The sequence below is a fragment of the Mirounga angustirostris genome, unplaced genomic scaffold (assembly GCF_029215605.1).
Source record: "Mirounga angustirostris isolate CCGP_5_RB_7025 unplaced genomic scaffold, mMirAng1.0.hap1 SCAF_6, whole genome shotgun sequence".
NCBI lineage: Eukaryota > Metazoa > Chordata > Mammalia > Carnivora > Phocidae > Mirounga > Mirounga angustirostris.
In genome coordinates, this window is record NW_026991714.1 from 140,185,934 (window position 1) to 140,209,285 (window position 23,352).

Below are 23,352 nucleotides of genomic sequence, written 5' to 3' on the forward strand. Positions count from 1 at the left end.
AAATCTACAGCCCAGGCAGTTGCCGGGCGGTGGGGCCTGGGGATCTGGCATGTCCCCTGGCCTCTGCTGGGGGAGGAGGACCAACCCGTCCTCCTCTCCCCACCCACCCGCCTCCTGGTTCCCTGCTCCCCTGCCCCATGTGAGCAACTTCCCTCTCCTACGGGGAGAGGGTCAGGGGATTGGGGCCAGCTCAGGGGGCTGCAGGGTGAAAGCTTTGCGGTTCTTCTCAAGATCTTGTTTGTTGTGGAAGAACATGGAGCACAGGAAAAAAAAAGCCAACAGGAGTAGACTCTTTCAGAAGCAGCCAGAATCTTCTCTACTTTTAGAAACTGCCTCATAAGTAGGGAGACCTGTTAGACTAAATATCATGCTGTCCCAAATGGTGCCAATTTTGGAAGCTCCTCAGGCTATGCCTTCTCCCAGGGAAAAGGGATTTAGAAACCTTTGGTCTGAGGTGGCTCTGAGTGCATGTCAGCTCAAGGGCTTTCAAAAGGCCCTTCTGAAAGTCAAGCTTCAGAGATTGGACCTGTAATAGCAAAAAAGCCGATGCCTTAGACCTGGATGAAGTGGGGGTTCAGCTGTGGTCTCCCCAGAGCTTGAGCCCAGGAATCCTGATGGGGGACCCCCGGGCCCTAGAGGTGCCCACTCTAAATCAAACAGTAAAAACAAACAACAGAATACAACTTTCAACATCTGCGTCTCCCTTTGTGAGGGGGCTTTATTTTGTCACTGCGATGTCAGATTTATTTTCTTAAAAAAATGTCTGATTGGGGCTTCATCAGCAGTTGTTAAGAATACCTCCTTTTCACCCCAGACTGAATATTTAATGATCTGCAAACAAAGATTTGAAGATGCAACTTAACAGGGCTCTGATCCTTTTGTAATATGATCCATTTAACCCTCTCTGTTCAAAACCCAGCGAATGAGTTAAGCAGGTGCCATAGGGAAAGAGCGAGAGTCCACCCCCACCCTGAGGTTTGTCCCATGAGATAGCTCGAAGAGATCTGAGTGGCAAGCAGACGCAGGATGTCTATGGAATAGGCTTTGGATTTGGGCTCTCCCATGCCCAGCAGTGGGTGATGCAGCAAATCTTCACATTTCCCCCATCACAACCATAGGGCGACTCACAGTTTGGGCTCCATTGGGCAGCACTGGACGGTTATTACAGACACACAAAAACAGGTTGAAATTGCAAAAGAATTGGACAGAATCACAATGTCTGAAGCAACTACACCTGTTGCCTAAGACTTCTGGTTGTGTTTTGGTGGAAAGAGTTTTTTATACGGCTTGTTTCCTTCCTATTTGGTTAATTTACTATTTCATTAACTTTGTTATCTGGCAACTCTATATGTAGGATATACTCCATCCAAGTTTATTTCCGGAGGAGAAATAAAGACAGTTAAGTTATTGACAATGAATGAATGAATGAATGAACGAATGAATGAATTGACAGACACTGAGTTCCTGGCATGCGCCGTGTTAGGCTAGGGGCCCGCATTTTCTCTTTTTATCTGCCCAGCAAAGACTTCCTGTGAAGCATCTTCACAGACCGGGAAACGGGCTCACTCAGGATCACCAAGGGGCCAGGATGGAGTCCGACCCCAGCTGAGAGGGCACCCGGGGCCAGTGAGCTCCTGGACATGGTAGGACTAGAGAGCTCATCATGACAGGCAGTGCGGGCTGTTCTCCCCTCGTCCGGCCCTCGGGGGAAGGAGCTCTTGCTCAGCTGGCCACCTGCCGAGCCACAGACAAAGCCCTGCAGACCTGAGGGGAGAGGCGCTTGCCGAGGAAGGGATCCTGTACCATCTTTCCCTCCATCTGAGGTTTTCCCCTGGAGCTTCGCGGATGATATTCTGAGCCCTGACATCTTCCATCTCTTGCATCGGTAATGACCAGCCTCCCAGTCCTCTGCTGTTTCTGCACCGCGTTTCCCTGACCCAGCACTTTTTCCTCGGTGCATTATTTACCCCTGGATTTTCAAATTCCCCGTGGATGACAATCAGACAGCGAGCTCCCCACACTTGGCAAGTTTTTTGAGTTTTAATAAAAAATCATGTTTATTCCTGTAAAGACTTTTTTTTTTCTTTCCCCACGAATTCTCCTAACAAATGCAGTTTTTACTCGACTCAGTCTTTTTCTTGAGTTGGGTTTCTTAAAGCTGACTCTGTCCCCAGGTTCTTTCGGCTCTCATGAGCCTGGAGGCTGCTCTGTGGCTCTGGTTTTGACAGTCCCTGAGCTGGCGGAAGACTTGCATTAACCCCCTTCTGGTTTTCAGTCTTCGTGTGTCCAGAGGGATTTAAAACATCTGCGGTAAATGGGAAGAGAAAGAAGAAATGGTCCCCCTGCCTGCATGATCGCTGCCCGGGGCCCAGGCATTCTCATTTCAAGGCATTTGAACCTCAGGTGTGGTTTATACGACAAAGCCAGGGCACCCTGTGTTGCATTCAGCAGCTGTGGACACCCAGGCCAGCTGCAGTGTCTAGAGCCCCCAGTTCTGTCCCAGGGCTCCCTGGGCAAGGGGCCACCCCCACAGCTGCTACCACATGCAGGGAAGATGAAGTTCAAAGAGAAGCCGTGGCCCCTGCCACCAGCCCTTCCCCTGCCCAAGCCACGGTGAATAGCTGGAGGCGGTGTCTTCCTTCTCTCCCTTGCTGTCAGGGAGGTGGCGGGGGGGAAGGGACAATTAAGAGGCAGCAAGCAGGGGCAAGGATCCTGGAATGCCCACCGGTGGCTGAAGATTCACCAGGTCCGGGGACTGTGACGCAGGCGGGAGCTGTGGAGGCCACTTCCAGAACAGCCCATAATCCCGTTGTCATAATAGTGAGCTGGAGTAAGAAATAAGCATCAGAAACCCTGGAATGGGAGGTACTGGGTCAGACTGGGTTAGGAGCCCAGGCATTGCTGGAGTCATCCCCCAGCTGAAATTCCAGTTCCGCTCGCACTAACCTGTGACCATAGGGATGTTTCTTAACCTCTCTGAGCCTCAGTTTCACCCTTTGTACAAAGGAGACAGTGCCTACTGCTCGGGTCTGTCCCAAGGAACATATGAAATAATGCATATTGCTGGTTAGCGCGGAGACTGGTAAATGGCAGCTCCCTGCGTGTCTGCTTATTACTTTTTATCACTATTACTCATTTCCAGGCATGCTGGTCAAAAGTTACTGGGTGAGAGCTGAGACGGCAATCGAGAGCCCTGACTCCGGGCTGAGCTGGCTCTGTATCCTTAGACAAATTACTGATCTCTCTAGGCCTCGGTTGGCTCTTCTAAAATGGGGTGTGCCCATAATGCTTACATCACAGGACTGCAGCAAAGATAATATCACGGGATGCCGTGCGTGTTCCCTGTTGGCTCGCAGGGTGGCTCTTTAATGACCATGATGAGGTGTGAGTCCCCAAGCAGGCTAGGAATTATAAGTGGATGTGAACCCTGATGTTTCCCTGTGCACATATAGTGCGCCCTCTTCCCTTAGCTGGGGAGAGTGAAGACTTTCAAAAGGGACCAAAACGACTACCCCAACCTCTGCCCCCAAGGTTTCGAAAGCCAATTTTACGCAGTGACTGGGCCCAGAGTTGGGGCTGGTATGGAAATCACAGGGCACAGGTGTACATTTGGATTGAACGTGAGAAAGAACTTTCTAAAATGAAATTTCATCTTTTAGAGAAGAAAATATATTCACATCATTCAAAAATCAAAAGGAAACCTTAAGTCCACACAGAAACCTGCACACAGACATTTATAGTAGGTTTATTCATAATTGCCAAAACTTAGAAGCAGTAAAGATGTCCGTTAGTAGGTGAATGGACAAATACACTGTGATCCATCCAGACGATGGATTATTTGTCGGCACTAAAAAGAAATGAGCTATCAAGCCATGAAAAGACACAAAGGAACCTTAAATGCATATTACTAGGTGAAAGAAGCCAATCTGAAAAGGCTAAATAGTATGTGATTATAACTCTAAGACATTCTGGAAAAGGCTAAATTATAAAGACCGTAAAAAGATCGATGGTTGCTAGGGGGTGGGGTGGAGAGGGATGAATGGGCAGAGCACAGAAGTTTTTTTGGGCAGTGAAACTGTATGTTACTTTAATGGTGGACACATGTCATTATAACATTTGTCCAAACTCATAGGATGCACAAAACCTCTAGAATGAACCCTAAGGTGAACTACGGACTCTGAGTGATGATGATGTGTCCATGTAGGTTCATGAATTGTAACACATGTTCCACTCTGGTAGGGGACGTTGGTGGTGGGGAAGCCAAGTGTGTGTGGGGCCAGAGGGTATATGGAAAATCTCAATATCTTCTTCTCAGTTCCTGTGAACCTAAAACAACTCTAACAAAGTCTTTTTTTTAATCAAAAACATTCAAGGAGGGATATACAGACAAATTTTGCTCACACCCATTCTTCTCTATCACATCCCACCTGCCACATTCACTTTTATTAATTTTAATTTAATTTTATTAATTTATTGAGAATTCATGCACTCTTTCTTCATACAAATCCGATCAAATACAAATATGTTCTTTTCCTCCTTTTTTACACAAAATGTATCATACCTTATACACTGTTGCATACAATGTATGGTTTGCTTTTTCTTCTTAAAATATGTCCTGGAGATGTCTCCATGTCAGGGCAGGTTCTTGATTTTATGTGAGTGTGTGGTAGATCCACTGTGCAAATGGACCATTGCTTATTTATATCCTACTGATGTACTCTTTTGCCATTTCCAGGCTTTTATGACTACAAACAATGCTTCCTTGACCAACTTTGGCTGTATTTATGTGAGTTTGGATATGTTTGGGGGTAAAGGAAGGATATAGACCCAGAAGTGGGATTGTTGAGTCATACATTAAATTTGCAATTTTGGTAGATGATGCCAGATTGTCCTGCACAGGGATGGTACCATTTTGCACTCCCAATGAGAATGCTCATTTTGCTACAGGTTTCCCAACTGTTATCAAGGTTTTGGGGTTTTGCTGATCTCTCAGGGAATCCATGGTATCTCTAGCAAGATTTTAATTTCTCTTTCTTTTATGCATGAGGTTGAGCATCTTCTCATTGATATAAAGGTATTTGTATTTCTTTTTCAGTGAACAAAATGTTATGCATTTTGCCCATTTTCCAGTTGAGTGGTTGTTTTTTTACTTCCAGAAGTTGCTGTTATATTAAAAAAGATACGCCCTCTCTCACCAGAGCAGGAGGGAGGAGAGCTGCCCATCAGCAGAAGTGTTGGCAAGGATGCAGTAGGGCCAAGGGCTGGATGGGCAGATGTTGCTAGTAAGAACAGCCTTGTTAATACCACTGCCCATGTGTCAAAGCTAAGCTCAGATCTGACCTTCGCCAAGAAGCTTTCCCGGGTCTGCCCTGTTAGAATTCTCCCCGCCTATCACCAGGGCCCAGCTCCGTGGGCATCAGAGTCTGCCTTATGTTGTTGAGTGGTCATAAGGTGGAAGAGAAAGAGTGTTGGTGGGGGGAGGGGAGCTATGTAATCTACACCCCACCTTAGTCATGTCCCTCCCCAGTCTGGGCTTCTGTGTGCACATCTGGATGATGGAAGAATTAGACCAGATTATTGGCTGGCAGAACACCTGGGAGCCTTTTAACACTACACCTGCCTGGTCCCCACCTCAGACTCGACAGGCTCAGAAGGAGGAGCAGCCTGTGTATTTTGAAGATTTTATTTATTTATTTGACAGAGAGAGAGAGAACCCAGCAGGAGGAGCAGAAGACAGAGACAGAGGGAGAAGCAGACTCCCTGCTGAGCGGGGTGCCCGCCGAGGGTCTCGATCCCAGGACCCTGGGATCATGACCTGAGCCAAAGGCAAACGCTTAACTGACTGAGTCACCAAGGTGCCCCAGCCTGTGTATTTTGATGTGTGTCCTTTGGTTGAGACCAACTGGCGAAAATGATGACCGTCAGGGTCCCTCTGCATCCAGATGCTTGGCCAGGGCATGTCTCCGGTTTGAGCCCAAAACTCCCCGGAGCTTGCTTCTTCTTCCCAGAGGTGGGCATATTCCTCATCAACACGTAGTAGGCACTCAGGAAATGTCGGTGGAATGCAACAAATGAAGTTATCTTCTTAAGTCTCATTTTCTTATTCCTGCTGCCTCTGAAAATACATTGGTGGGAGAGAACAATACTGTAACCTCTAAACTGTGTGGATTTGATCCATTTATAAAACAAAGTTAATCTAACCCGAGTTAATCACCCTGAAACTATTAGCCATTTGGAATCTCTCTCCAATGGGATGAGAGGTCATGTATTTGTAACCTGTGGGTTTTATGAATAATTGTTTCCTCTCCCATGCTGAGTTTGTGTTTTCTTGATGAAAAATCCATGAAATTTTTTTTCCCCACCTGATCCGAGGCTACTCCACATCTGGGGACATCTCAGGGCCGGCTTTAATAACTCTGGCTTCTCTGACCTTTACATCTCTGCTTTCATACTTGTGCCCCTACTAGAAAAATCCAGTAGAAAAATCCAGAGTGTGTGTCCAGCCAATGGCCTCTGGGGGAGCCTGGCCTGTGGGCTCACTGCATTTTCTCATGCTTTCACATTTTAAATGCTCCTAAACAAACAGCCGGCACCACTGGTCATTAGAGGGCCGAGGACACAGAGCAAGTACGCCAGCCCAATTACTGGGGCGCGTCCAGCAGGCTTTCCTCTGCAGGTCAGGGCCCATGGCACTTCAAGTGTAATTGGTGCTCTGGCAGCCTGAGAATTTGTTTCAGGCTTAATTGGCCTGAGGCTGGTACATGGACCCCAGCTTTGTCCCCTAAAGCGATGCACGTGGCACTGTATTCAGGGAGGCGGTGAAGAGCTTCAGCAAGGCCCTTCGCGTGCGGAATAAAGCCTCCGTGCTTGCCACACCGGCGGCAGGTGGCAGAGACAGCCTGCTCCCCACGCAGCTCACCCCGGGCTTGCTGGGGACCGTGGCGGGCGGTGTAAATGAGATGACAAAGAGCGCATTTCTTTTTAATTCTCAGTTCCAGCCAAATGCTTTCCTGTGTGATGTTTTCCTCCCATAAATCAGCCTGGAGAATAAAGAATGTGTACAAACAAACCTCTCTTACCAGTCAGCCTTTATTTGTGCTGCTTTATCGTAAAATAAAGAGCTGCGTTTTTCCCACCCCATGGCCCATGAGTGGGTGTAAGGAGCGCCGGATGGGAAAACAGATGACAGGCTGGAACCCTGGCTCTGCCCTGGTGTACCATGTGACTTCTAGCCTTAGTTTACCCACGGGTAAAATGGGAATAATACTATCTATCCTGTCTATGTCACTGGTAATTATATAAATGGAGTGGGGGCAATCTTTGCAAAGTACCAAGTCATCCAAATGCATAGTGTTATTAATTTTGCTATTTGAACTGGGTGTTTTCTTTCCTTTAGATCTCCTGTGGTGGGCTATTTTTCATCTGTCACAGAAAGTTTCATCAGAGCCTATGTCTCTGGAAGCAGAAGTGAAGCCCACCTTGCTCATCTGTCACCATTTGTCACATCTCCTAAAGAAGATCTCTCTGCAGATCATGTGCCAATTTGTTGGGGGCAACTATCCATCAAGGTGGAACCTCGATTATCCATCTTCAGACTGGCAGGTGCTGCCGACAGAAGGCAGACACTTCCCGGAGGGGTAAGAAATGACAAAAACAGCCCCTCTGAGAGGTAGCCACAGCATGCTGTGGTTCGTGATGCATGCATTCGGGGAAGAAATTCCAAAGAGCCGAGGTGTGTCTCAGACTATTGCCCCCCAACACCCCAACCTTGTTCCGTGTATCTCTTGCCCAAATCTTAACACCCAAGAAGGAAGCCATGACCTCAGGAGACTCTGGTCCTCCCTCCAGATATCTTAAATGTCGACATTATAATTGCTATTCAGTTCACAGAATTGATGGAGAGCTCAGGTGAGGCTTTTGTGACCACTCAGACTTCAAGGAATAAGATGTTCCTTGTGTAGTGAATATTTGAGTGTGCACTCTGCTCTGGAAGGACAATGGTGAACAAGCCAGACAGAGCCTTTCTTCCAGGGATCCAGTAGTCCAGAGGGAGGACAAGATGACAGGTAACAGGCAATCACTGCATAATGTGACATGGAGATGAACAGGGAGTCTTAGGAACATTGGAGGAAGCAACTAATCCAGACGGGGACATTCAGGGAAGCTGATGAAATGTTAACCAGGGCTGGGTGGCAAGGCTGTGGAGGTAGGTGAGGGTTCAAGGCAAAGGACGAGCAGGTGTAAGGCCCAAAGTGAAGGCAAAGTGTGCTGCATTAAGCAGTGCTTCCCAAACTGTGGTCTGGACCAGCACCATGAGCATCACCTAGGAACTTGTTAGAAATACAAATTTGGGGGGCCTTGTGGCAAGCCTACAGAATCTAAAACCCTGTGGGCAGGGCCCAGGAGTCTGTGTAAATAAGCCCTTGGATGATTCTGATGCACATCGTACTCTGAGAACCAATGTGTTAGAAGAATAGGAAAGCATTTAGCCTGGAGGTCAGCCCAACTGAGCATCCTTCTTTCTAGAAGAAACATTACCACTATCTTTGCCACTGTGATGGGGCTCCTCCTTGCACCCCACACTCCCATAGAGTCTCAAGCTGCTGCCCTTCCCTGCCATGGTTAACCTATGGCCTTTTATTCTCCGCTCTTGATGGGGTGGTACTCAACCTTCTCACCTCCACATTCCTCATACCCCAAAGAACTGCAGAGGGAAATAGACACATCCACAATTATATTCAGAGATTTCATCAGCCCTCTCTCAATAACTGAAAGGAAAAGAGAAAAAGAAAGTCAATATGGATATAAAAGACTCAACCTAACTGGCATTTGTAGAACATTCTACCTCAAAATAGAAAAATACACACTCTTTTCAAGTATGCATGGAAAATTACCAAGATAGATTATATTTTGGTTATGAATAGTCTCAATAAATGTAAAAGGATTCAAGACACACAAAGTATTTCTATGACCACAGTGGAATTAAGTTAGAAATCAATTACAGAAAGATATCTGGAAAATGCCCAAATTATGAAAACTAAATAATACACATCTACATATCATATGGTCAAAGAAAAGATCAAAAGGGTAATTAGAAAATATTTTGAACTGAATGAGAAAGAAAACACAATGTATCAAAATTTGTGGAATGCAGCTAACACAGTATAAATAGGGATATTTTTAGCACTAAACACCATATACAAAAAGAAGAAAGCCTAAATTAAATGAGCTGTTTCCAACTTAAGAAAAGGAAAGCAACCAACCAAAAATAAGCAAAAGGAATAAAATAATAAAGATCAGAATGGGAATAAATGAAGTAGGAAACAAATAATAAAGACAATGAAACCAAAATGTAGTTCTCTAAGAACATCAGTAAAATCAATAAACCTTTAGTTAGACTAATCAGGAAGAGAGAGAAAGACACACACACACGCACACACACACACACACCCCCAATATCAGGAGTGAGAGAGAGGACTTTATCACATACCTGTGATTCTATAGATATCACAACAAAAATTATGGTACACCATGAAAAATTTATGCCAACAAATGTAACATCTTGGACGAAAAAACAAATTCCATGCAAGATGAAAGCTATTAAAGCTCACTCAAGAAGAAATAGGTGAATGGATAAAGAAGATGTGGTGTATATATACAATGGAATATTACTCAGCCATCAAAAAAATGAAATCTTACCATTTGCAACAACATGGATGGAACTAGAGGGTAGTATGCTAAGCAAAATAAGTCAATCAGAGAAAGACAATTATATGATCTCAATCATATGTGGGATTTAAGAAATAAAACAGAGGATCATAGGAGAAGGGAGGGAAAAATAAAAAAAGGTGAAATCAGAGGGGGAGAAAAACCATAAGAGACTCCTAACTATTGGAAACAAACAGGGTTGCTGGAGGGGAGGCGGGTGGAGGGGTGGAGTAACTGGGTGATGGGCATTAAGGAGGGCACATGATGTAATGAGTACTGGGTGTTATATGCAACTGGTGAATCCCTAAATTCTACCTCTGAAATTAAAAATACACCATATATATTAATTGAATAATTAATAAAATAATAAAACTGATATAATACACTATATATTAATTAATTGAATTTCAATAAAATAAAAATAAATAAAATAAAATTTCTTAAAAAAGGAGAAATAAGTAGCCTGAATAACCCTATAGCTTTAAATTGAGTTTATTTAAATTTTAAATTAACCTAAAACCTTTCCTTAAAAAACAAGCAAACAAACAAACAAATAATAAAACTCCAGACCCAGATGGCTTCATAGGTGAATTATACCCAAACATTTAAGGAACAAATGATATCAATTCTACCCAAACTCTTTCAGACAATAGAAGAGGAAGGAATATTTCCCATATCGTTCTAGACTGGGATTACTTCGATACTGAATCTAGACAAAGACATTGCAGTGAAACTACAGACCAATATCCCTCATGAACACATATGTAAAAATTCTTAACAAAATTTTAGCATATAGAATTAAACAATGTATCAAAAGAACCATGCATCATAACAAGTGGGGCTTATACTAGGAATACAAGATTGGTTTACCATTTGAAAATCAATCAGTTTAATTCATATAAACAAACTAAAAAAAAAAAAAAGCACAGGTATATAATCTTCTCAATAGATGAAAAAAAATTTGACAAAGTCCAGTATTTATTCTTCATAAAAGATATAAGCAAACTCGGAAGAGAAAGGCATCTATAGAAAACATAAAGTTAACATCATACTAAATGGTGGCTGACTGATTGGTTTGTGCTTAACATCTGGACAAGGCAAAGATGTCTCCTTTCATCACAACTATTCAATACTGGGAGATCCTAGCCAGTGCAATAATGCAAGAAAAAGCTATCCAGATTAGACATAAAGAAGTTGAACTCTATTTACAGCCAGCATGATTGTCTGCAAAAGACATCTACCCAAACAAAAACCTACAAGAATAAGTGAGTATAGTAAGGTTGCAGGAGGCAACATCAATATAAAAAGTCAATTATATTTTTAATTACTAGAAGCAAACAATTGAGAATTAAAACAAAAATACCATTTATGATGACATCAAAAATATGAAACTTAGGGATTAATCTAACAAAGAGATGTGCAAGACATGTGAAATCCTAAAGAAATCCTAAATAAATGGAAAGAGATATTTTGTTAAAAGATAAGAAAATTCAATATTGTTAAAATGTCAATTATCCCCAAATTAAAATATGGATTCAATATGATGTGGAATACACATACAATAGATTATTATGCAGCCTTAGAAAGGAAGGGAATTCTGACACCTCTTACAATGTGGATGAGCCTCAAGGACATTATGCCAAATGGAATAAGCCAGTCATTAAAGGACAAATGCTGTGTGATTCCATTTACATGAGGTCCCTAGAATGGGAACAGATTAAAGTGGAACGGTGGTTGCCAGGATCTGGGGGAGGTGGAAGATGGGAAGTTACTATTGAATAGATACAGCAATTCAGTTTTATAAGATGAAAAAGTTCTGGATATGCATCGAGGTGATATTTGCACAACACTGTGAATGTACATAATCCCACTAAACAGTAAACATAAAAATGGTTAAAATAGTAAACTTAATGTGAGATCATAATTTTTAAAAATGGCACAAGAAAACTTTTGGAGGTGATACGTATGTTCATTATCTTGATTATGGTGATGGTTTCACGGGTGTATACAAATGTCATAACATCAGATTTTACACTTTAAACATGGACAATTTGTTTTATGTCAATTATACCTTGATAAAGCTGTTTAGAACATTTAACCAAGGGAATTGAATGGTATAAAGACTGGGATTCTTGTGAAGTCTGCCTGGATGCTTTTTAAGTGTTTGAATATGTTATCTTTTTTAAAAAATTAATTCATTAACTTTTTTGGGGGAGAGAGGGAATGTATTGGGGGGTAGAGGCAGAGAGAGAGGGAAAGAGAATCTCAAGCAGACTCCCCTCTGAGCACAGAGCCTGATTCAAGGCTTGATCTTAAGACCCTGAGATCATGACCTGAGCTGAAATCAAGAATCGGATGCTTAATCTACTGAGCAACCCAGGCGCCCCGGAAACATTATCTTAAAGTTCACCTAGAAGAGTAAAGAGATAGGCATAACCCTTCCTACCTTGTTTCTACTGCCTTGTATTCCTGTCTTCCCCTTTCCTACAAAAATAAGCCCAACACCTTTATCAAGGAGCATATTAGACATTCATTTGTTTGTCTTTCTCCTACATTTGAGATCCTGCCACAGGCCATGCACCAATCATGTCAGGTGGTGGAAGAGCACCCAGTCTGGGGCATCTGGTTCCCAGTCCATGGGAGGACAATTGGTAAGCCGTCATGCAAGGGATATACAAGGAAACGGGGAGAACTTTCAGGCCATGTACGACTGTTTGTGGTGATATTTTAGTTGAAGCTTGAGACATGTATACACGTTAAAGGGTAAGAGGTGAGGGAAGGGCTTTCCAGAGACATGGATGTAAGCATGAAGGTGGGACAACACAAAGGGGTTTGTGGAGAGGCTCTCTGTTGCTTTTCTCGGGTTGCATGACAAAGTGCCACACGTGGATTGGCTTAAACCAGAAATTTAAACTAGAACACAAGCCTCACAGTTCTGGGAGCTAGAAGGCTGAAATCAAGGTATCAGCAAGGTTGTACGCCCTTTGAAGTCTCCAGGGAATGTTCCTTCCTTGCCCAGTTGAGCTTCTGGTGGTTGCCAGAAATCCTTGGTGTTCCTTGGCTTGGGACAGCACAGCTCTGGTTTCTGGCCCCATCTTCACATGACTGTCTTTCCTTGGTATGTATCTTGTGTCTCACCATGGCCTTCTTATAAGGACACCAGTCATTGGATTGGGACCCACTCTAATCCAGTATGACTTCATCTTAACTAATTATATCTACAAAGACCCTATTTCCAAATAAGGTCACATTCTGAGGTTCTGGTAGAAACAGACCTTGGAGGAACATTATTCCACCGAGTCCAGGCTCTGTGAAGGATGCATCAGAAAAATGGGAGTATAGTCAACATAGCTGGAATTTTAATTTAGTGTTAGATCATGCAGATCCATGAACAAAGTTTGGAATATTCTAAAGGCAATGGGTTACCTTTTCATGTTTCTGAACAGGGGACAGAAGGGGTCAGATCATTGCCTTTAGAAACTATGTGGTATCCACATAGTAGATAATTTCAGAGGAAAGAGACTGCACAAAGCACCCCTAATCTGGGGCTTTATAATTGTCCTCCTTACATGCAAGGAGGCAGAGCCCACAGGTAGGGGCTGGAGCATGACAGGATTATGAGGAAGGGTGCTGGTGGGATACCTGGCTAGATGTGGGAGAGTAAAGGAAAAAAGAATTGAAGGTGAACCCCGGGTTTCCAGCGTGAAAGAAGGAAACTTTTACTGAAGGAATTACAGAACCCTACGAAGGAGTAGTGATGACATTAATCAACAGAGATGGCAGACAGAAGGAGCAGCTAGCTATTTTAGGGCTGTAGCCTCAGGGTGGCAGTCCAATTTGGTTGCAAAAATTGAATCCAACCATGAGTCTTGTGGAACAAATTTAGATAAACAGTTTTGGAAATGTTGGGGACAATGGTACTCCTGAATGCCAGTCATGGCTTTTCTGTGGCACCAAGCCGGGATTCCCTCAAGCAGCTGGAAAGAGGGGGCTGGAGCTCAGGAGAGACACTAAAACTGCAAATGAGTATTTGGGAATCAGTTCTGTAACAGGGATAACTTGGTTCACCTGGGTGGGGACTTGGATGCTTCTGCTCAATGGAGGAAGGAAGCTGTCTCTTCCTATGGTTTCTCTTTCCCTCAAATTTTGTTGGCTGGGGTTAGGCTGCAAACCTATTCCAGAAGCAGTCAGTAGCAAGGGGGGATGGGATTAGCATGACTGTTTTGGACCAGTCATCTGGGGCTGGGGGGATGGGGCACGGAATAAATATCTGGAAGTCACCCAATCCTCTCAGAGTGTGTAAGTGTTAATGGGGCTTATGGGTCTCCAGGACAAGGGACAGCCTTCTCCACTCTGATCTCAATACACAACCATTTTTAGTATATCTGGTTTGAGGAAGGCTGTCCTACAGATGCCGTAAAAGAAGAGTCTTCAGATAAAGGCTGAGCAGGAACCGCCAGAGAGATAGGAGGAGAGCAGGTGCCCAAGGCAGCAGGCCAAGAGGAGTTTTAAGGAGGTGAACATGTTCTCTAAACACTGTTTTAACCTTCCTCCAAAAGGGAGTTTGCTGTTGGCCTCAGGGAATAAACACCCACCTTTTGAAAAGCCCTCTTCTCTTTCCCACGGCCACGCCCTGCCTATGCCCCGTCTGTTCCTCTTCCACAGATCCCACACACCATGAGCTCCCACTCCATGCATCGTCAAGACACGCCTGGTCCATTGCTCACGGACCCCGGTGGCCCAGTTGCAATGCGCAGGCTCATTTGTTTGCTCACCAAGGTGTCTTGTTTGAGAAACCCAGAGGGGGTTCACGTGGGGACAGTGGATCGGTGCATGCGCTTCTAAGAGGTGTGGTGTCTGCTGCCTACAGATACACACACTGCATTGTTGCTAGCTAGAGTTTTCTCCCAGTGAGATGGAGATTAATTACAGGAAGTAAGCAAAGAATCCCATTCATGAGTTTGGGGCCATGCAGTGGTGAAGACAGAGACAAATAAGGAGTGTCTACCCCCGCGGTGCCTGTCAGAGGAGGATTCCAGCAGATGGGCTTTAAATGCATGTACTTCAGAGAATTGATTCTTCCTCCATGGCAGGAAAAGATTTCTAAGGAGGATATCTGGGTACAGAACAAAAATATCCACCATCTGCATTTCAAAATCAAATGGACAATGGCTCAGGGATTGAAAGAGGAGTTTGAATCACTATCTCAGGTTTGGAGGTGGGCTCATCAGTCAAAGCAACAACTGTTACTGATGTGCAGCTTTTATACACTTGGTACTGAAGTATAGTCAAGAGACCTCAACTCCTTTGAATTCTCTGCAGCCCATTAAGCTACTCCCGGTGAGTGGGAACTGGTGACCTTGAAAAGGGAAAACGATGTGGATAATAAAAACCTGCGCTGACCTTGTCAAAGGTGGGATGCTGGGACATTGATGTGAAACTGTCTTTCTGAGAGAGCTTTGTCTCCGACTGTGGATGTGTATCGACAGAGCCTCCTCCTTTCCAAGGCCTGTGTCTCTGAAAATTGTTGGGAATCTGGCATGTGCGGCTCCTGTTCTCTCTGGCTCCTACAGCAAGATGATGGCAGGGCCAAGGGGCTGAGCGCATCTCCTGCTCCCACCCCTGGCCTGGGGCGGAGCTCCAATGAGCCACACAGGCCAAGTCCAGGCCTCTGGTCCTTGGAAAGGCAGATCCAGCAGTCATCTGGGGAGATAGGCTCCTGTAGTAAGAGTCGGTGGGGTCAGGGATAGAATAAGGGTGGGTGTGGAGTGGGTGGGAAAGGGGAACCCACATAGGTTTTAACATAGCTTCTCCCTATTAAATCTTAAATTTTGCATCTGGTTTGTTTGTCACTGTTTCCTCAGACTCAGAATAATAGCTTATTGCATGAACATTCTTGCATCTCTCCCCAGAGTCTTTCTTTCTTTCTTTCTCTTTCTTTCTTTCTTTTTTCTTTCTTCTTTCTTTCTTTCTTCTTTCTTTCTTTCTTTCTTTCTTTCTTTCTTTCTTTCTTTCTTTCTTTCTTTCTTTCTCTTTCTTTTTCTTTCTTTCTTTCAAGATTTATTTATTTGAGAGAGAGAGCATGAGTGGGAGGGGCAAGCGGAGAGGGAGAGAAAGAATCTCAAGCAGACTCCATGCTGAGTGCAGAGCCCAACTCAAGGCTTAATCCCACAACCCTGAGATGAAGACCTGAGCCAAAACCAAGAGTTGGACACTCAACCGACTATGCCCCCCCAGGCACCCCTAAAGCCTTTCTGTAGAGTAGTTTTTCTTAAACTTTAGTGCTCATTCATGGGCCTCATTGCTGATCTATTGGATTGGAATCTGCGAGTGGGGTTGGGATGGACTAAAACCTGAACTTCTATAAGCTCCATGCTCTACAAGCTGGTCTGCACTGTATAGGATCTTAAAAGGGCCTTTGCTTCTGGAATTCAAACATAATGAGACACCTGGGAGCCAAGACCTTCACAGAGTCCTGCAAAGCACAGCATCTTGTTCTTGGTTTTGATCTGTCTCATCTGTAAACTAGTCTGTCATTATTTACTCATCAAAACAGACAGGAGGAAGTGAGGCATTAGACAATCTCTCTGTCTTGTACTGTGAATTAGCTCTTGCATATTCTATTTTTGACTACATTTGAAATTAATCAAAGACAGAATGTCCTGTCTGATTATAGAAGCCTTCTTGAATGCAAGCCCTAACATGCAACGTTGACTCCAAACAGGGCTGCGCTTGGGCCAGCTCACACAGACTAATGGACATCATCTACCAGAACATCACTGACTCCAGACTGGCCAGCCACATCTGTTGGGAAGGTACAAAATCTTACTTTTGAATTCAAGGAAATGTGAGAGAATAAAAGGTACCAGAACAAGGCTACACCATCACTGGAGCCAGGGCTCAAAGCTCAACCAGGTGTGTCCGTACAAGATGCCACACTGGGAGGGCCAATGTGACCTTCTGTTCTATACCGTAGAGTCTTCTGGGCACCCCCTCCCCAAGCCTTCTGCCTACAATGGTCTCCTCCTCTGCTCCTACCCACAATTATCTTTTTGTTTATCCTGTTGATCAGCAACATCAGCCAACAAGTATTTCCTGAACATTTATGGGCCTACCCTTGTGCCTGTTACTGAGAAGCCTGCAAAGGCGTTTGAAGGTCTGTCCCCGAAGAAATTAGGGGGGGAAGGGGAGGAGGCTAAAACAAAGCAAAAACTTGTGAATAAATTCATGAACAGCAAAGTGAAAAATTGGCAGCAACCAGAAGTTTCCATTCTCCCGGATCTCCAGGATCTAGGGGTGCTGGAGGCCTCTGAATTAGGTCCTTGCTGCTCTGTGACCCTCCAGGTAGCTGAACCTTCCTCCCGACACTGCAGCCTCTCTGCGTTGCAATGCCTGATCTTGCCCTTCTCCCCTGCTCATGCTTCTGCGGATGCCATAGGGAGGACACCATTGTGGGCTGCTCATCTTTACTGTGCTCGGCAGTTTGCAGCAGATGCCTGACCGCAACAAGCGATGGTGGATAGAAGGTGAGCAGATGGACTTGAACTTGAAGAACGGGCAGGACTCTAGTCAGGGGAGAGCTGAGATTCCATCAGGGGTGCAGCATACACAGAACACCTGAAAAACACTTAACTAAGGGCCCTGGGAAGTCAGCCTCCTGAAGCTGGAAGTGCCAGGAGGGGGAGCAAAGGGGAATGAGGTTGGAGGGGAAAGGGAAATGCAGGTGAGCTTGGACCTGGCTGAGTAGGTCAGAGACTTTGTAATTATGTTCTTCCAAAGAGCCCCTCAGCACTACAGAAGAGTTCCAGGAGCTCTGTAAATAATTTAAATTTAATTTTCCAAATTACATATTTTAAGCAGTAATACAATTACATCGGCACACACAAATTTGGTTTACGCTAAATTTTAACACGTTGTCGACCTTCAGTGGGTTAACTTGTGCTAACCCGATCAATTCTCCAAATAAAACTCTGACCATAGCTGTTTAATTGAAGACTATTCTGAGATTGCAGCATGTGCTATGAAGCTGCAAATGGTGTCAGTTTTACTGATATGAATCAAGATTGTCTCCATTTTATGCAACTTAAATCAAATACAGTAGTAAATTACACGCTGGGGCTGATAGAAGATTGCCGTTTTCTTCCATAAACCCAGATTTCAAATTTTTATGTTCGTCAAAGCAGCCTCATTATTCTCATTGACTGACTTCATTGTATTCACAAATGTTTAATCATTTGGACTTATGAAATAAATTTATATTAATGTCACAGTGTACTTAAGCAGAAAGGAAGACCCTAACATTTTTGAAATCTTATTGGGCTGAAGCTAAGAAGCAATGGGAAACACCCAACCTGCCTTCCAAAACCCAAACTGAGTATCTGGAAAGAAGTGGTGATGTCAAAATTCCTTTGGGGTAAACGATTTCTTTGCTTTGGGAAAGACACCCAACTGAAGCCTTTAATTATGGAAATATAAAGACAAGACCCTTTTCTGAAATAGAGACATTTGAGCTTCCAGCTGAGCTGTAAGAAGCTCCAAACTACAGAGGGAGTGGGGAGGGGAGTTTAGCTGGGGTTGGGGGACACAGGCAAAGACACTTCTGATTGAATTGTGTCTCCCAAAAACGATATGCAGGATTCATAAGCTACAGTAATTCAGAACTGACCTAATTTGGAGATAGAAGGTAATTAAGGTAAGATGAGGTTATTAGGGTGGGCCCTAATCCAGTATGACTCGTGTCCTTATAATAAAGGGAAATATGGACCCAGAGACCGACATGCACATAAGGACAAGGCCACGTGAAGATATTATGTCACCAAAAGCCAAGGAACTCCCAGAAGCTAGGAGGGAGGCCTGGAGCAGATCCTTCTTTAGAGCCTTCTGAGAAAGCATGACCCTGTGACACCTTGACCTGAGACTTCTAGCCTCAGAAATGAGAGAGTAAATTTATGTTTGGCTTGTGGTACTTACTGCCCTGGCCCTGGGACACTAATATAGTAGACTAGGGCTGCTTTCAGGGAAAATGATGGAGGTGTCATGGCGTCTGCTGTTCACCCAATCCTGTACTCCCCCTCCCTCCCAGTAACAGTTGAGCCCCGGTGGCTAAAAACATGGAGCCAGTCAGACCTGAGGGAGAGTTCTGACTAACTTAGCCCAAGGCTCACGCTTCGGGGACCAATTCTGTCACAGACTGGGATTCTACAGGAAGCTCTTCAGAAAAGGAATTCTGATATTATACAGAATTCTTGCGGTAGACCATAGGAAAATTTTGAGCTTCAGGGAGGCCAAACAAACGATGTAATTAAAATTAGGAATTAATTTTACCTGTTTCCTTTTTACTCTTTGCAAGTTGCTGCTGGAAAATTTCGAATTACATACGGGCTTGCAGCGCAGCTGTCAGCGTGTTTCTGTCGGAAATCACTGCCTCAGCGTCGCGATCACAGGTGCTAACACTTTCATTTTATAGGTTAGGACAGCCGGGCTCTGAGAGGTTAATAAATGACTCAAGGTCATGTGGGCAGTAATTGAAGGAGCTGGGATTTGACCCCAGGTCTTTCTGGCTCTACACACTGTACACGTGACTATTTCGTTTTGCTGGCTCCCAAATTTATGGCTCACTGAGTGTATTTTGATTCTCACAAGAGATTAAAGCCCACCCCTGGGCTAATGGAGGAGGAGGGGGTGTTTGAGTATTTCACACAGCAGCATGGCATATCTTTGGTGTCATCATTCCTCGGACCCGCTGAGGCTGGGAACCCTTGCTTTCGGGTTCAACCATTGAGCCCCAGCCTCGGAGGTTTCCGTAGCCCTGCCCAACTCAGGAATGGGCTGGCTTCTTCAGTGTCTTTGTCTAGAAGCAGGGCATACAGTCTCCCTCTACACAGGTTTGTTGGTTGATAAAGGAGGAAGCCAAGGAATTTCGCTTTGATATATTCTCGGAAGTACGGCAGAGGTCAGAATGACAACTGTCCTATGCAGACCAAACGACCGGGGCCAGGGACACACTCAGACTTGTGAATCCCATCAACACCTTCCAACCTGTCACTCGGATCTTTCAGTCTTTAATATAAGGCATTTTCCTCTCCCTGATGGCTAGAAGAGCAATATTACAGATAGGGGGCAGGGGGGGCGGGGGTTGGGGTCTGACAGGAAATTAGCAATTTACCTTGGGAGGCTGGGCAGGGGGAGGGGAGAGAGAACCCAAGTGTCACGTGGAATTCATGAGCATTTTCTAGACATGTTTTCGAGAGTACCTTCATTTCGAGAAAAGGCAAGAACAAAGCAGCCTTTGAAGACAGAGCTTTTATTGCTCGTCTCAGAAAACTATCCAAACGCAGTGGGATTGTACAAGTGTCACAAAAGAAATTAGGTTTCTCTTTCTCCCTGCAAGAACAAATGTTTATAAGTGTGTCATTTGCTAGGTCTCATGGTAAGGAACATAAATAAACGATTTTGCTTTGCTTTCCACCGAGGGCAAAAATGAGTGACAACTGTGAGCATGTGGGTTTTGGGGGTTGGGCCCTGGGGGCTGGAAGTAACTTATAGGAGAAGATGAGAAAAAAAGAAAAAGAAAAAAAGAAAAAAAAAAAAAAAAAAGCTCTCGCTTTCCCTTGTGTCTGCCTGGCTAAAAACCCAGTTAAAATTTTCCTGCCTGTTTGTGGGGCCACTGACATCGGGTTCCACGTCCTTGAACTTTGGCTGCTGTCCTGGTCCCTGAAAAACGACATGAGATTTCTAAATGGGCCTCCGTGTTAATCAGGACCCCGCGGGATGGAGCTGTACAGATTGCTAGGGGCTCTGATCCAGTATGTTCATTCATTTATCTTGCTTTTCCCCCGACATGTCTGCTGTCGGCTGCAGAGCTAAATACTGAGGCATTCTGAGGTGGTTAACTTCTGCTGAGGCCGAGAAAATAGCTTTCACAGCCCCTTATCACCAAGTCAATCTACCTGGTAAACCCCAGAAACTAAAATAATATGTTTTCGAAAATTCTCCTCTGGTGTTTGTCGGCCCCAAGAAGTTATTTTTTTCAACTTAGTTTAATTCCTCTCTCTCTCTCTCATTTTTTTTATTTTTGCAAATTGAGTTTTTATTTCCCCTGTTCATTATTCAAAACTCCTTTAGAGGCAAAGTTCATAAGGGCCTTCTGTGGATTTTCTGGGTTTTTTAACCCAATGCTGCCCTGTCCCTGACTCACCTCTGATCTTGTATGCTGAGAGGGAAACAGCTAAGGCAGGTGTACCTGGAGCTGCCTCTGGAGGGTGCTTTGGGTTAACTCCCTGACCCCAGGGACCTGTCACCTGGGCAGCCTGTGCCCTTGAGTTCGCAGGGGAGAGGTGGCAGCAGTGACGACAAAATCAGATCTTCAGAAGCTTGCCTGGCGTGGACTGGGAGCTAGGACGGTGTAGGGGGCTGGGGGAGATGCCGTGGCCTCAGTCGGAGCTGTCCAGTTGAAAAGTAGTGCAAACCACATAGGAAACTGCAGTTGAGCCTTAAATGACGCAGGAGTCAGGGGCACTGACCCCCCGCACAGTCGAAAATTTTTGTATAATTTTTTTTAAAGATTTTATTTATTTATTTGACAGAGAGAGAGACAGCGAGAGAGGGAACGCAAGCAGGGGGAGTGGGAGAGGGAGAAGCAGGCTTCCCCCCGAGCAGGGAGCCCGATGCGGGGCTCGATCCCAAGACCCTGAGATCATGACCTGAGCCGAAGGCAGTCGCTTAACCAACTGAGCCACCCAGGTGCCCCTATGTATAATTTTTGACTCCCCCCAGAGTTAACTACTAATAGCCCTCTACTGCTAGGGAAACCTTACTGAAAACATAAACAGTTGATGAATACATATTTTGTATGTTTCATGTATTCTAATACTGTATTCTTACAGTAAAACAAGCTAGAGGGAAGAAAATGTTATTAAGAAATCATAAGGAAAAGGGGCGCCTGGGTGGCGCAGTCGTTAAGCGTCTGCCTTCAGCTCAGGTCATGATCCCAGGGTCCTGGGATGGAGCCCCACATCAGGCTCCCTGCTCGGAGGGGAGTCTGCTTCTCTATCTCCCACTCCCCCTGCTTGTGTTCCTCTCTCGCTGTGTCTCTCTCTGTCAGATAAATAAATAAAATCTTAAAAAAAAAAAGAAATCATAAGGAAGAGAAAATATGTGGACAGTACTGGACGGGTGAAATTCAAACCATTTTGTCCAAAGATTAACTGTATAAAAGTTTTAGTAGCTACATGAAACACGGTGAAAAAGAAATAGGTGAAATTATGTTTAATAATGTATTTTATTTGGGTCAAGATGTTAAAAATATTATTCCTACATGAAATAAATATGAACAAATTACTAATGAGCTACTTCATGGTCTTTTTTTAGGACTAAGGCTGCGCTTTCCAGTGGATTCCATACTTAGAGTACATGGCACATTTCAAGCGCTCAATGGCCCCGTATCTCTCTCTGGTGGCTACCGTGTCAGGCGACGCAGGTCTAAGTACTACTGGCTGGGAAGAGCCATGTGACAGTTGAATGAGGACTGTCCTGAGTCCTCGTGGGAGGTAGACACCATGTCCCTGGACAGAATTACTAGGAAAAATTAATAGGGTGCCGGTGGCTGGGGACTGGAATTGCCAGGGAGGGTTCCCGGGGGTGGCAGGACACCGCCAAGTGTTACACACATGTCACCAAGGACAGAGGAACCCGTAAACCGGGTGGGGAGCATCGGCATCTCCCGAGGCAGAGAAACTGAGGCAGGACACTCCCTTTCTCTCCCCCATACTTCCTTCCTTAAGTCAACTTCCCAGCAGACCAGGGAGACAGGGTGAGAGGGCGGCCTATCCACTTAGGGTGATGCAGAGGGCCTGGTCCACACGGCAGCAGCCCTCGGAGACGCCGCCCTCAGGCCGCACAGCAAAGCAGGGCACGTGGGGACCTCCATGTCAGCTGTCCTGGCTTTGTCACTTAGTGGCTGGGGCTTCGGGCAAATGGTTGAGACTCTGAGTCAGTGCGCCTGGTCTGGAAGATGAAAAGAACGGTAGCACCTACCTCATAGGGCAGTTGACAGCATTAAGTGGCTGCTTCGGCCCACGCCTGGCAGGCACCCTAGCTCTTCTGTGTTGTGCAGAGGTGTGATTGGGACCTGGCATGGGTTGTGACAAGCAGTGCTAGCAGGTACAATGTGCATCTGGTCACAGGTCATGATTCGCAAGACCTGAATGAAGGAGAGGAGGAGGAGGAGGGTACCGGCAGCTCTCTTGCTTCCTGTTGGTTGTTTGCATGGAAAGTTCCCACTGGTACGTGCGGCTGAGGCATGGCTTTCTTCCTTTCAGTCTCACGCATTTTTCTGCCCATACCACGTTTCTGATGGCTTCAGTTCTGATCAGGCAGTCTCTTGGTCACACTGCCCTCTTCAAAATCGATAGCCAAGCTGGAGGAAATGCATTTCCTTTTTGGGGGGAAGGGGACAGGAGTGTTGGAGTTCATCATGTTATAATCAACATACAGGTGTGTGTATGTGTGCGTGTGTGTATGTGACTGTGTGTGTCTGTGTGTATGTCCCTCAAACAGGAGCCTAACCCAAGGGGTCATATTTTTCACAGTACTTACATTTCATCTGTGTTTCTTTGAGTGAATTTTCCACTCATCTGTGTGGCC

At 44.9% G+C, this 23,352-nt stretch overlaps 2 long non-coding RNA genes across 2 annotated transcripts; both read right to left on the bottom strand.

Annotated features, from left to right (window-relative positions):
* Positions 1-1,939: 1,939 nt before the first annotated feature.
* On the bottom strand, positions 1,940-3,064 carry LOC135364661 (uncharacterized). The gene is made up of 3 exons (XR_010412102.1): positions 2,947-3,064; positions 2,726-2,825; positions 1,940-2,305 (listed from the first exon to the last, which is right to left on the bottom strand). It is a non-coding gene; the product is annotated as an uncharacterized LOC135364661 (long non-coding RNA).
* A 2,605-nt stretch (positions 3,065-5,669) lies between these two features.
* Positions 5,670-19,184, bottom strand: LOC123846881 (uncharacterized). The gene is made up of 3 exons (XR_006791386.3): positions 19,033-19,184; positions 8,679-8,768; positions 5,670-6,115 (listed from the first exon to the last, which is right to left on the bottom strand). It is a non-coding gene; the product is annotated as an uncharacterized LOC123846881 (long non-coding RNA).
* Positions 19,185-23,352: the final 4,168 nt, after the last annotated feature.